General features: G+C 36.6%; 1 long non-coding RNA gene across 4 annotated transcripts in view; it reads left to right on the top strand.

Moving 5' to 3' along the window:
• The window catches only part of LOC121016296 (uncharacterized), an 887,083-nt gene that overhangs the window by 40,285 nt on the left and 834,513 nt on the right, over positions 1-12,285 (top strand). The gene's annotated exons all lie outside the window — the stretch shown is intronic.

The following is a 12,285-nucleotide window of genomic DNA, read 5'->3' as shown; positions in this document are numbered from 1 at the left end:
CTTTCAGAGAATACAGCCTTTATCCAGCCACCATTTTCTTGCTCCATCCTCATGTTTCTACTAAACTCCACGTATTGTATATGTACAAAGTATATAAATACCAGTTGTGTGTTTCAATAGGTGACATGTTACCATTAATCATAACTTGGGACTACATTCTCTCGCTAAAACAGAATAATACATACTCAAAGACTAGACGAAAAGAAAACTAGAATACACAGGGGGCTTTGGAGCAGTAAGTATCGTTTAAAAGCAGAGAGTCATCTAGGAAGAAGAAGAAAAGGCAAATGATAAGTGACCTTACAGATCATACCACAGCTCATATCTTCTGAAGAAAAGAATAGCTAGGGTGATTGCATCAATGTTACAGGAAAAGGATACTAGATTCACCAGCTTTAGGTTTTAAAGGTATCTTGGTATAGTTCTTAAATAATTCTAAATATACAGGAAAAGAAAACAATGCAAAATACGTTATAAACAAGACACTAAAGTTGAAGCATCTTAGAAAATATATGTTTAATATAAGTTCACATGTTTATATAAATTTAATCACAGTCTATGGGATTAAATGTCTTGTTACCGACAAGGTAAAGTTGAGGGAAAGTGTGGATCTGCTCCTGCAGTTTAACAATAGAATGGGAAAACTATGAAAGTATTTCAATGGAATTACTGCCTGTGTCTAGACTTTGAACCAAAACAACTCTTAAATTGATAAAAATATTTTTAAAAGGTTTTGTTTAGTCATTGATAAGAAGCCCTTCCTATTTACTTTTTTTCTGAAGAGGTTTAGAGAAATATGTAAAAAGTATAGACCATAAAGCCATTACAACATGTTAGCAGCAGATATTATTTAATTTTGGTCTTGACATATGTCTCATCTTGACGAGTAATTTTATAAATATCTTCATGAGAGCCAGACAATGTCTATAGTAGTCATTCTAGCCATTCATCTGCAGTCATTCTAGCTATTCATCTGTGGTCAATTCAGAAGGGAAAATAAAAATATGTCATGACACCATTGAGTAGCTTGAAAGATGAAAATAAGTATAAAAAGAAACCTAAAAATATAAAAAAATGAACTTTTCAATACAATGTAACTATGTTTTTCACCAACTTTCTAGGGCCCAGAAATGATTGTATAAAACCTTATTTCAAATTAAAATTAATTATTTAACTAATTAATGAACAAATGAACCCTGCTGAAGTTCTTTATGGGAAATGTACACATAATATTATGACCAGCAGGACTGTAAGGATCACCTTCTCTAGGTCAGTCATTCAACAGATGAAAAAATAGGACCTGAAAGAGTAAGCAATTTATGCCACATTCCATATCCACTAATTTAGCAAAAATTGGATCAAAATCCAATTCTCTTCACTCTCAAACCTCTCTCTTCTGTGCAATGGACCTTTGATTGCATAATAATCATTCAGATTTTTAACATTAATTTTGACAATATCATTTTAGTTCCTAAAAAAGTAAGATAATAATTGAATCATTTTACATGAGCATGTCAGAGATTGAGTTTGCTTCCGTCAAACTGATGAGATCCTTGCCAAATACATAATACATAAATTCCAGAATGTTGTACTCCCTGAAAGGCATTTACTACATTGTAAACCCTGTGACTCCAAAGGTATTCATAACACATATACACATACACACAAACATATATTTTAGTTTTTACTTACACATCCATCATGTGATGAACTGGAAGATCAAGAGGGAAAAATTATGTGGGAATTATTAAGTTACTGTTTCTCAATTTCAGACCCATCAATCTACATTACAATTTGATGCTAGAGTTGATAACAAACCACTGTCTCCTTTACCGGCTGGTTTTACTGTCAATAGGGAGTACTGTAAAGAGACTGGGTAGCAGTCTTTTCGTTGTGTTGATTGTTTCCCTTTCTGTGCAGAAGCTTTTTATGATGTAGTCCTAATAGTTTATTTTTGCTTTTATTGCCCTTCCCTCAGGAGACATAGCTAGAAAAATGTTGCTATGGCATTTTCCTTTATTTAACAGTTTTATTAAGGTATAATGGATAAATGAAAAACTGCACATATTTAAAGCATACAATTTGATGAGTTTGCACATATGTGTACATCCATGAAAGCAGTACCACTATCAAGGTAATAGACATATCTGTCACCTCCAAAGTGTTCTTGTACCTCTTTGGTGTTTTGTTTTGGTGTATGTATGTGTGTTAAGAATACTTAACATGAAGGGCACCTGAGTGGCTCAGTCAGTTAAGCATCCAACTCTTGATTTGGGCCCAGTCATGATCTGGTGATTCATGGGTTCGAGCCCCACATCAGGCTGCAAGCTGATGGTGTAGAGCCTAATTGGGACTCTCTCTCTCTCTCTCTCTCCCTCCCTCCCTCCCTCCCTCCCTCCCTCTCTCCTTGCCCCTCCCCTACTCATATATGCATGCTTTCTCTCCTCTCTCTCAAAATAGACAAATAAACTTAAAAAAATACTTAAGACCTACCCTCTCAAACTTTTAAGTGCACAAACAGTACTGTAACTATAGGTACTAGATTGAACAACAGATACTATATCCATATAATGGAGTACTAGTCAGCCTTTACAAAGAAGGAAATCCTGCCATTTGTGACATCATAGATGAATATGGAGGAGTTTATGTAAGTTAAATAAGCCAGTCACAGAAGGATAAGTGCTATATAAATCCACTTATATGAGATATCTAAAATAACCATAATCATAAAATCAAAAAGTAGAATGGTGGTTGTTAGGGGCTGGGGGAAGTAGAAAATGATAAGTTGTTCAAAGAGTATAAAAGCTGTTATGTAAGATGAATAACTACATTCCCTTTTAATGGAGGAGTTTTAGGGTTATGGTTCTTGCTCTAGTCATAAATAAATGTGTGGAAGAGCCTGGAATGGGAAGATGACATGAAAATCTTCAGTCTCACTTTCTGCTAAAAACCTTGAAACCGATGAAATATTATTTGAGAAATGTTAATGATGATAGTCAACCATGAATGAATATTTACACTGATATAGTCACACTTCTAGATGCCTAAAACATTAGTAGTAGTAGTAGTAGTAGTAGTAGTAGTTAATGACACATATTGACTCATTTAAGCCTCAAACACCCCTATGAGATACTACTTGTATTATCCCTAGGTTGCAGATGAGAAAATTAGTGCACAGAGATTCAAACATGGTAGTCTGGTCTTGTGTGTGTTCTTAATCACCAGTATGTTTTGTATTGGGAAGTAAGAGAGTAACAAATATATAAAAGTATAAGATTGTCAATGACACAAATAGGAAGTGCAGATTCCCGCAAACTTTTTCTTTACGGTAAATAGCTTCCCATTATTTTTCTCCTTCAGTTTTTTTTTCTCCTACCCCCCCCAATAGTCTAATATTCTTGAACCTATCCTTCTGTCTATACTAATGAACCTAGAATTATTCCACATTTTACGTTGTTACTCAATCTTTAAAATCTAGGCCCAATTTTCCAAGTTCATTTCCACTGATTTACAGCAGAAACTATGCTAGACTTTCTTCAAACATTATCTGTGGAAGCCTGCCCTTGTATTTGGCATTCATTGTTCTCTTTGTTTGAAATGCCTTTCTCAAGCCCATTATTTCCTGATATAATGGCCAATCATAATTATCCTGAGATAATTACACCCACATGAGAGGGTGTCCAAGACATCCCCCTGGAGAGGCTAGGGAACCATCCTCCTACTCTCCAGCTGGGTTTGATGACCTATAGAAAATTCTAATCTACCCTGTCGTGATATCCATGTAGTATGGGATACAATCTTTTTAAAAGGCTTGACAGCAGTTTTCTGGAGTTTAGAATGATTGAGACTGATGACAGCCTCTCAGATGCAGAAGTCTGGAGGTAGAAGATAATCCAGGCACAACAGAAGTGCAGGAGAGAAAGGGAGTCGCTCTAGAAGCAAGTACAATTCTACCTTGGTTTCTTACCTATATAAAATAATTTTACAGTGTGGAGGTGCCTCCTGATATTTCTGAAAAATAAAATCATAATGTTTCTCCCAAATGAATAAGCATTGGGATCCTTAACGTGAAACAGGACATTGAGTTAAAAGTGAAAAGTACAAATATTACCTAACTGTTATCTTTTTTCCCTACCCTGAACCCAGTGCCCTGGGTGGTGGGGAAGGGTTGGAAGAGATGTAAAAGAGAGAAAATTGAGCACAAAGAGGGGGAAAAAAGGCCAAAAACCATGTTTCCCTTCCCCTATGGTTCTAAAGTAAGTGGGAGAGGGATGATCACTAGTCTGACCTTTTTTTTTTTTTTAATTTTTTTAAATGTTTATTTATTTTTGAGGAGAGAGACAGAGTGCAAGCAAGGGAGGGGCAGAGAGAGGGAGACACGGAATCCAAAACAGGCTCCAGGCTCTGAGCTGTCAACACAGAGCCTGATGGGGGCTCAAACTCACAGACCATGAGATTCTGACCTGAACCCATCAGGTACTTAATCGACTGAGCCACCCAGGGGCCCCAGGCCTTATTTATTTATTTATTTATTTATTTATTTATTTATTTATTAATGTTTATTTATTTTTGAGAGTGAAAGAGAGACAGAGTGTGAGCAGGGGAGGGGCAGAGAGGGAGACATAGAATCTGAGGCAGGCTCCAGGCTCTGAGCTGTCAGCATGGAGCTGGACTCAGGCTCGAACTCATGAACTGTGAGATCATGACCTGAGCTGAAGTCAGACGCTTAACCAACCAAGCCACCCAGGTGCCCCATAGTCTCGCCTTTTTAATACCTAAAAATGATAGCATTGTTACAGTTTTAAGTGTTTGGAAAGCTATGAAATCTGCCAGTATGTTGGAAAGGGAGACACAAAAGAACAGGTTTGAGGAGAGAGTAGAAAACAGAGAGTAGAAAAAAAAAAGCTTCTTTCTGATCTTACTGCTTTACTCGTTTTAACACATCCTGTTAAGGCTACTGTAAATACCTTATACAATATCATATATAAAAGAATGATATGCTTTCTTGGCTTATATTGGTTCTGATTAATGATTGTGCTTATAACACTGCTCTCATTTACTTGCATTTCAGCATGTTTCCTGAATGATAGAAATGAGAGAAAATTTGGGGCTAATCATCTTAGAATTATGAATAATTATATGCATCAACTATACATTTAAAAATATTAATGTAACAGGTCCCGTACTAGAGTCTGTAAGTGGATCACATATATAGATGGCTGTATTTATCATGATAGAACATAGGCTGAAATTCCCTGACCTAGATCTATGGTAGCCAGTGAGATATCTGAGATTATTTCAAACAATTCAGTGTGGGAAAGTAGGCTGTACATAAATAAAACAAGATTGTCTATGAGTTCATGATAATTGTGGAAGCTGGATGATAGTTGCATGGCGTGTGTTTGTATTATATTATTCTGTTTTCTTGTGTATATATTTGAAATTTACCATGTAAAATTTCAAAAAAAAAAAACAAAAAAGACCAAGTACTAGGAGGGGAACTTCTCAATACAAAATGCATTATTGAGCTTCCAAGAAAAATAAAGGAAATATTCAAGAATTTGTCCCATCCCTCAAAAAATTATATGAAAACTGCATACTCTGTCAGAAAGGGCACTTACTAAGCAGCAAAGTCAGGGAAGATTAACCTGAGACTCTGAGTTCTTCAAAGGGAGTGGTCCCAGCCTTGGGATGGGGCAAACTCTGATGTCTGGCAGACTGTCTAGAATTCACATCCCCAAATTGAATCATTTAGCTTTCCAAACAACATGAAGCAAAATGTAAATTAGGTTTATCATAAAATGTACCCTGCCTGGCATTCTTCCTCAGAATGGCCAGAAATGGTTTACCAGTCTACCTGGGTGACCATTTTGCTATGGCTTTCCTTCAGTAAACTTTATACCCCATGTCAACAATGACAAAGTATGACAGGATAAAACTAATTTCGTCATGGTATACTATAATAGAAAATAAAATATTACTTAGAATACAAATTAAAATAATATAATTTTGAGCATAAACTTTGCAATGATTTTAAGAATTCTTTTATTTTCATATATAAATTTAAGCTACTTAGCAAGTACCTCCTAAATTTTCTTTTAGATGACCAAAGGATGGTAAAAAATATCATTGCCTAAAACTACCAGCATATCAAATATAACAGTTAAAGAATTAAAAAATACATATATTAAAATTCATATTGGGTAAAAACAAACAATATAGACGAAATACATGATGTCAAGGTGCCTGGCTAGGTCAGTTAGTAGAGCATGTGGCTCGATATTGGGGTTGTGAGTTTGTGCCCCACACTGGGTATAGAGCTTACTTAAAAAATAATATCGTAAAAAAAAAATGAACTCTAAAATATTCATGCATACTAATTAAAATAAAAATAGGGAGTTTGGAAAATGCACCAAGGCAAAATGAACATGGTGGGGGGTGGGGGGAAGAGAGGCAAACCAAGAAACAGGCTCTTGACTATAGAGAACAAACCAAGGGTTACTAAAGGGGTGGTGGTGGGGTGCAGATGGGTTAAAGAGGTGATGGGCATTGAGGAGGACACTTGTGATGAAGACTGAGTGTTGTATCTAAGTGATGAATCACTAAATTCTACACCTGAAACTAATATTACACTGTATGTTAACTAACTGGAATTTAAATAAAAAATTGTAGAAAGGATAAAAAAGTGCAGTTGTATTAACATTAAAACATTTTTTTTAATTTTTTCATGTTTATTTAATTTTGAGAGAGAGAGAGACAAAGTGTGAGCGGAGGAGGTATAGACAGAGAGTAAGACACAGAATCCAAAGCAGGCTCCAGGCTCTTAGCTGTCAGCGCAAAGCCCCTATGTGGGATCCGTGAACTCACGGAGTGCGAGATGATGACCTGAGCGGAAGTGGGACCTCAACTGACTGAGCCACTCCGGCACCCCAACATTAAAATGTTTTTTTAAACCATCTGACAAATATTCAAAGACTAATGCCACATAATTGTACTGATAATCTATTAAAAAAATCACGTGGTCACTTTCTCCATCCTCATCACCACTGCGTTCATACATACATACACTCCCATTTTTGCCAGGCTTGTTTTCTTAAATACAGACCACGCTACTGCTTCTAAGGCCACAGTTATAGGTGAGGTTGTCTCACGGGCTGTATGTCACTCCCTAACGAGGAGGCTGCATGGTGATCCATCTACTGGGAACACTGTCACCCAGAGATTCTGTTTTACTCCAGTGGCTACCTGAAGAGGAAAGTCTGGCAACATGAAAGTGCATGTGACTTAAGGCACTTTCCAGTGAACCTTACCAACGAGATATGTGTAAAAGGAAGGAGTGTGTGGGGGACACATTCTTTCCCTTCTTTTTCCCTGGATGTCATATTCCTCTGGCCTCATAAGCCTCTGAAGATGCCTTGCAAAGCCAAAAATTAGCGTCACTTATTAGTAGGCCCAAGCCATTCAAGAACAGACCTCCTTATATTTACTTTCCTCCTTTCCTGCCTCATTTTGTGTTCTGAGTCTGCCACACTGGGGCTGCAATATCCAACAAAATATTACCAAGTATGCATTGCTTTCTAGGAAAACACAGAGCTAAGCCTATGACAAAAGTAAGCATTTTTCTAGGCAATTACATATTAGGATATATATTAATATCTGCTATATTCATAGATCATGGAGAAAGAAAAAAAATCATAAAAATCCCAGTAGATTCCAGATACAAATGCAGTGAAAGTCAATACACATTTTTGAATAATGAATCATATAAATAATTTAAAATCCTATCAAGAGTTTTATTTCCATAAATGAAGAAATTATTTTTTTCTGAATCAACTGCCAACACAATTTTAAAACCAGGTCACATTAAATCATTGTCATTAAATTTAGAACCAACACTGGAATGCCTATGTGTATAACCATTTTACCTTACTATGTAAGTACTAGCTGATGAAATCATAAGGGAAAAACTCAAATGAGTTATACTGGCAAAATCATGTAATTGAATGTATGTAGATATGAGAATAACAGTGCTAGGCAAAAAGCCAGTATCAGGAGTGATATGTAGACTAATAGATCCTCAAATATGGCCATGTCCTGGCCCTCAGAAGCTATGTGTATGTTATGTTACATGGTGTGTAGGAATTAAGGTTGTGGATAGAGTTTAATGTGGCTGATCAGCTGACCTTGAGATGGGGAGATCGTCCTGGATTATGTAGGTAGACTGAATATTTTCACAAGGGTTCTTATAAGGCAGGAGAGCCAGTGTCAGAGTCTGAGGGAGAGCTAAAGATGCTACGGGACAGGACTGGCTTTGAAGATGGAAGGAGGTCACAAGCCAAGCAGTACTGGCAGGCTATAAAAGGTGGGAAAGACAAGGAAACTTATTTTCACTTAGAGTCCCCATAAAAGAATGTAGCCCTACCAACACTTAGGGCTCAGTGAAATTCATTTTGGACTTTGGATATATAGAATTGTAAGATAAATTTGTGTTGTTTCAAGCCACCAAGGTTATTATAGCATTAATAGGAAATATACCAAATATGAGAGCTATGACTCCATTATATATAAAAGCATATATATTACACACAGTTTAAAAATCCTATTTTCTTAGGGCACCAGGGTGGCCCAGTCAGTTGAACATCAGACTGAATTTCAGCTCAGCTCATGATCTCATGGTTCATGAGATCAAGCCCCAGGTCCGGCTCCGAGCTGTCAACTTGGGATTCTCTCTCTCCCTCTGCCCGTCCCTCCCCAACTCACTCTCTCTTTCTCTCTCTCAAAATAAACATTAAAAAAATTAAAGTCCTATCCTTTTTAGGTTCATTTATATTTTCTCACTTTTCTTTAAAGAACATTTATAATGACTACATAATCATCTACATCTACATGTAGTATGATATTAGGGAATAATAATAACCCGTTCAATATTGGGGCACCTGGGTGGCTCAGTCAGTTAGGCGTCCGTTTTAAGCTCAGGTCACGATCTTGCAGTCCATGAGTTCGAGTCCTGCATTGGACTCTGTGCAGATAGCTCAGAGCCTGGAGCCTGCTTCGGATTCTTTGTCTTCCTCTCTCTCTCTCTCTGTCCCTCCCCTGCTTGTGCTCTGTTTCTCTCTGAAAAAAAAAATAAGTTAAAAAAAATAAAAATTAAAACAAATAACCTGTACAATATTTATGGCATTTAGGTAAAAAAGCAGACACAAAACATTTAGAACTTATCAGAATATTTAAATGTGGAGAGGCACATATACATGTAGAAGAATTTGAGACACATAATAATCAACCAGGTTATTAATCATATTTTCAGATAAATGACATTTTCCAGTCCTAAATAACTTTTATTTATTAAAGTTTTTAAAATTTTTACAGTATACCTGCAGTACATGTAAAATGCTCAGAAAAAGTAATAAGCATTTTTATTTCAAAAATAATTTGGATTTTGTAGACTACTCATAGAAGGTGATGCAAGAGACATTAATAAATCAATTATCTTTTTAAAATCAAAGATTAATATGTGAAAATTAATGTTTTCAAATTCTCCAAAGTGGAAAGGTGAACAACACATTTCAGCACATTATCGGTAATGTCCAATATATTTTTTATCTAATTGTAGAGAAGAAAACATATATATGTATCATAAGAAAAGAGGTGGCAAAAATAGCTTCACAGCTTGAGTCCAAAAAAAAGAGTTGAAATTAATAAAAGTGTTCACGTGTATTCTAAATGCAATTTGAAAGGCAGACACATTAAATTAGGTAACACCTTCATCATTTTTATGCTAACAGATTTGAAGGAAATAAATTAATTACAAACAACTCATCTCTGAAAGCTCCAAGCAGGAGTGAATCTATGTTTTTCTGGACTTGTCTTGCATTTTTTCACTATGCATTTGTATTAGTTTTCTATTGCTTTGTAACAAATTATCACAAATTAAGTGGCTTAAAAAAAAACACTGATGTACTATCTCATTGATTTTAAGAGTCAGAAATCTGGGTACAGGCCCTATGGCTTCTCTGTTTATCATCTCATCAGTCTGAAATCACAACCACAGCCAATCCCTGTTGTCATCTGAGCTCCTCTTTCAAGCTCACTGGTTGTTGTCAGAATTCAATTCTTTGCAAATGTAGGACTGATGGTCCATTTACTTTGTGGCTGTCAGTTTTTGACTTCTATCAGCTCAGAGATGTCACCTTAGGTCTTTACAACATGGACTGCCACCATAGGCTGTTCAGAACATGTGGTTTGTTTCTGCAAACAGGCCTGCAGGAGAAAAATCACTCCTGATTAAAATGTAACTTATTGTAAGGATTGACCTGATTAGGCCAGGTGCACCCAGGTTATCTTCCTTTTGATGAATTTAAAGTCCACTAATTAGGGACTTCAGTTACATCTGCAAATGTCTTTATATCAACACCTAGATTCATGTTTGGGGAAACAATCGGGTTGAATATATGTGTGCCAATGCCAGAGACTCTTGGGGATCATCTTAGAATTCTACCTACCATGTACTCTAGTCATTAAACTATTTACTATTTCTTCAAAAGGTACTAACCTTTCTCAAATTCTGTTCTGCCTTGAGATGCCATCCTCCAAGTTGAAATGTCCTCTTTCCCCTTTTAGTAGAAATCTTAAAATTCTATTTATTTTTAACAGCTTTATTGACATATAATTCATATTGTACATAATTCATCTTCTTAATATGTACAATTCAATGATTTTTTTTACTATATTCAAAGAGTTGTGTGATTATCACCACAAATAATTTTAGCACATTTTCATTCCCTCAAAAAGAAACACGAGGGGCACCTGGGTGGCACAGTCGGTTAAGCGTCCGACTTCAGCCAGGTCACGATCTTGCGGTCCGTGAGTTCGAGCCCCGCGTCGGGCTCTGGGCTGATGGCTCAGAGCCTGGAGCCTGTTTCTGATTCTGTGTCTCCCTCTCTCTCTGCCCTCCCCCGCTCATGCTCTGTCTCTCTCTGTCCCAAAAATAAATAAAAAAACGTTGAAAAAAAAATTAAAAAAAAAAAAAAAGAAACACGGTATCCACTAGCATTCAATCTCCATTATCTCCTTCTAGTCCTGTGCAATCACAAATATCCTTCCTTTCTCTCTATATTTGCCTAACTGGAAATTTTATATAAATGAAATCATATGATTTTCTATCTTTGTAACTGGCTTCTTTTACTCAGTATAGTGTTTTCAAGGTCCAGGTTGTAGAACGTGTCAGAATTTCACTCCTTTTAAAGACTGAATAATATTCCATTGTATGCATATACCACAGTTTATCCATTCATCAGTTGATGGAGACTTGGGTTGCTTTCACTTTTTATCTATTACGAACATGTTGTTAGGAACATTTGTGTACAAGTCTTTATGTGAACACATGTTTTTATTTCTCTTAGGTATATACCTAGGAGTGGAGTTGCTGGGTCACACTGGGCCTGTGCTTAAACTTTTGAGGAACTGCAAAATTATTTTTTCAAAACAGCTGTACTATTTTGTATATCTGCCAGCATTATATGAGGGTTTCAATTTCTCATTGTCTTCCTCAATACTTGTTATTATATGTCTTTGATTATAGCCATCCTAGTGGGTATGAAGTGGTATCTCATTGGGATTTTTATTTGCATTACTTGAATGGCTAATGAAGTTGAACATCTTTTCATGTTCTTACTGGCTATTTGTATATGTTCCTCAGACCTATCAGTCTTTAAAGTCCATCTCACGTACTGCTTCCTGCAAAAAGTCTTTTCTAATTCTGCTGTTTGGGTAGGATTTTGCTCTGACTTACATTAATACTCTTGTGTGGAACTTATTTAATTATCTATCACTTCTGATGTGTAAGATACTATTCCAAGAGTAATTAAAAACATGTGTGTGAAGCAGATATTGATATCTGTTCTCCAAGAAGTGTACAGCCATGACAAGTAGATAAAACATGTGCATTCAGATACATTGCACGCTTTTGTTTTTCCTTTCTGATTTGTAAAATTGGAAGCATGGAATTGCTACTGTTATGCCCAGAATTCGTGATCCCCAAAGACCACTAGGGAGCCGAGTCCGATGCAAAAGCAAAGAGCCTTTATTCGAGCTAGCTCGAGCTCAATCCCCTACCTGCACCGACGCAGCGGTGAGATACCAGGGAAAGAGAGCGAGTTTCAAAAGGACAAAGGTTTTATTGGGGCCTGGGGGCAGTTGGTGAGGTAATGGCTATGGTCTCAGCTGATTGGCTGGGGAAGGGTCCTGGGGAAGGGTCCGAGTCCTGTTAGGCAGGTGAGGGGGGGG

The sequence above is a fragment of the Herpailurus yagouaroundi genome, unplaced genomic scaffold, assembly GCF_014898765.1.
Source record: "Herpailurus yagouaroundi ecotype Mexico unplaced genomic scaffold, PumYag 210, whole genome shotgun sequence".
Classification (NCBI taxonomy): Eukaryota; Metazoa; Chordata; class Mammalia; order Carnivora; family Felidae; genus Herpailurus; species Herpailurus yagouaroundi.
This window is presented reverse-complemented; position numbering and strand designations above follow the sequence as displayed.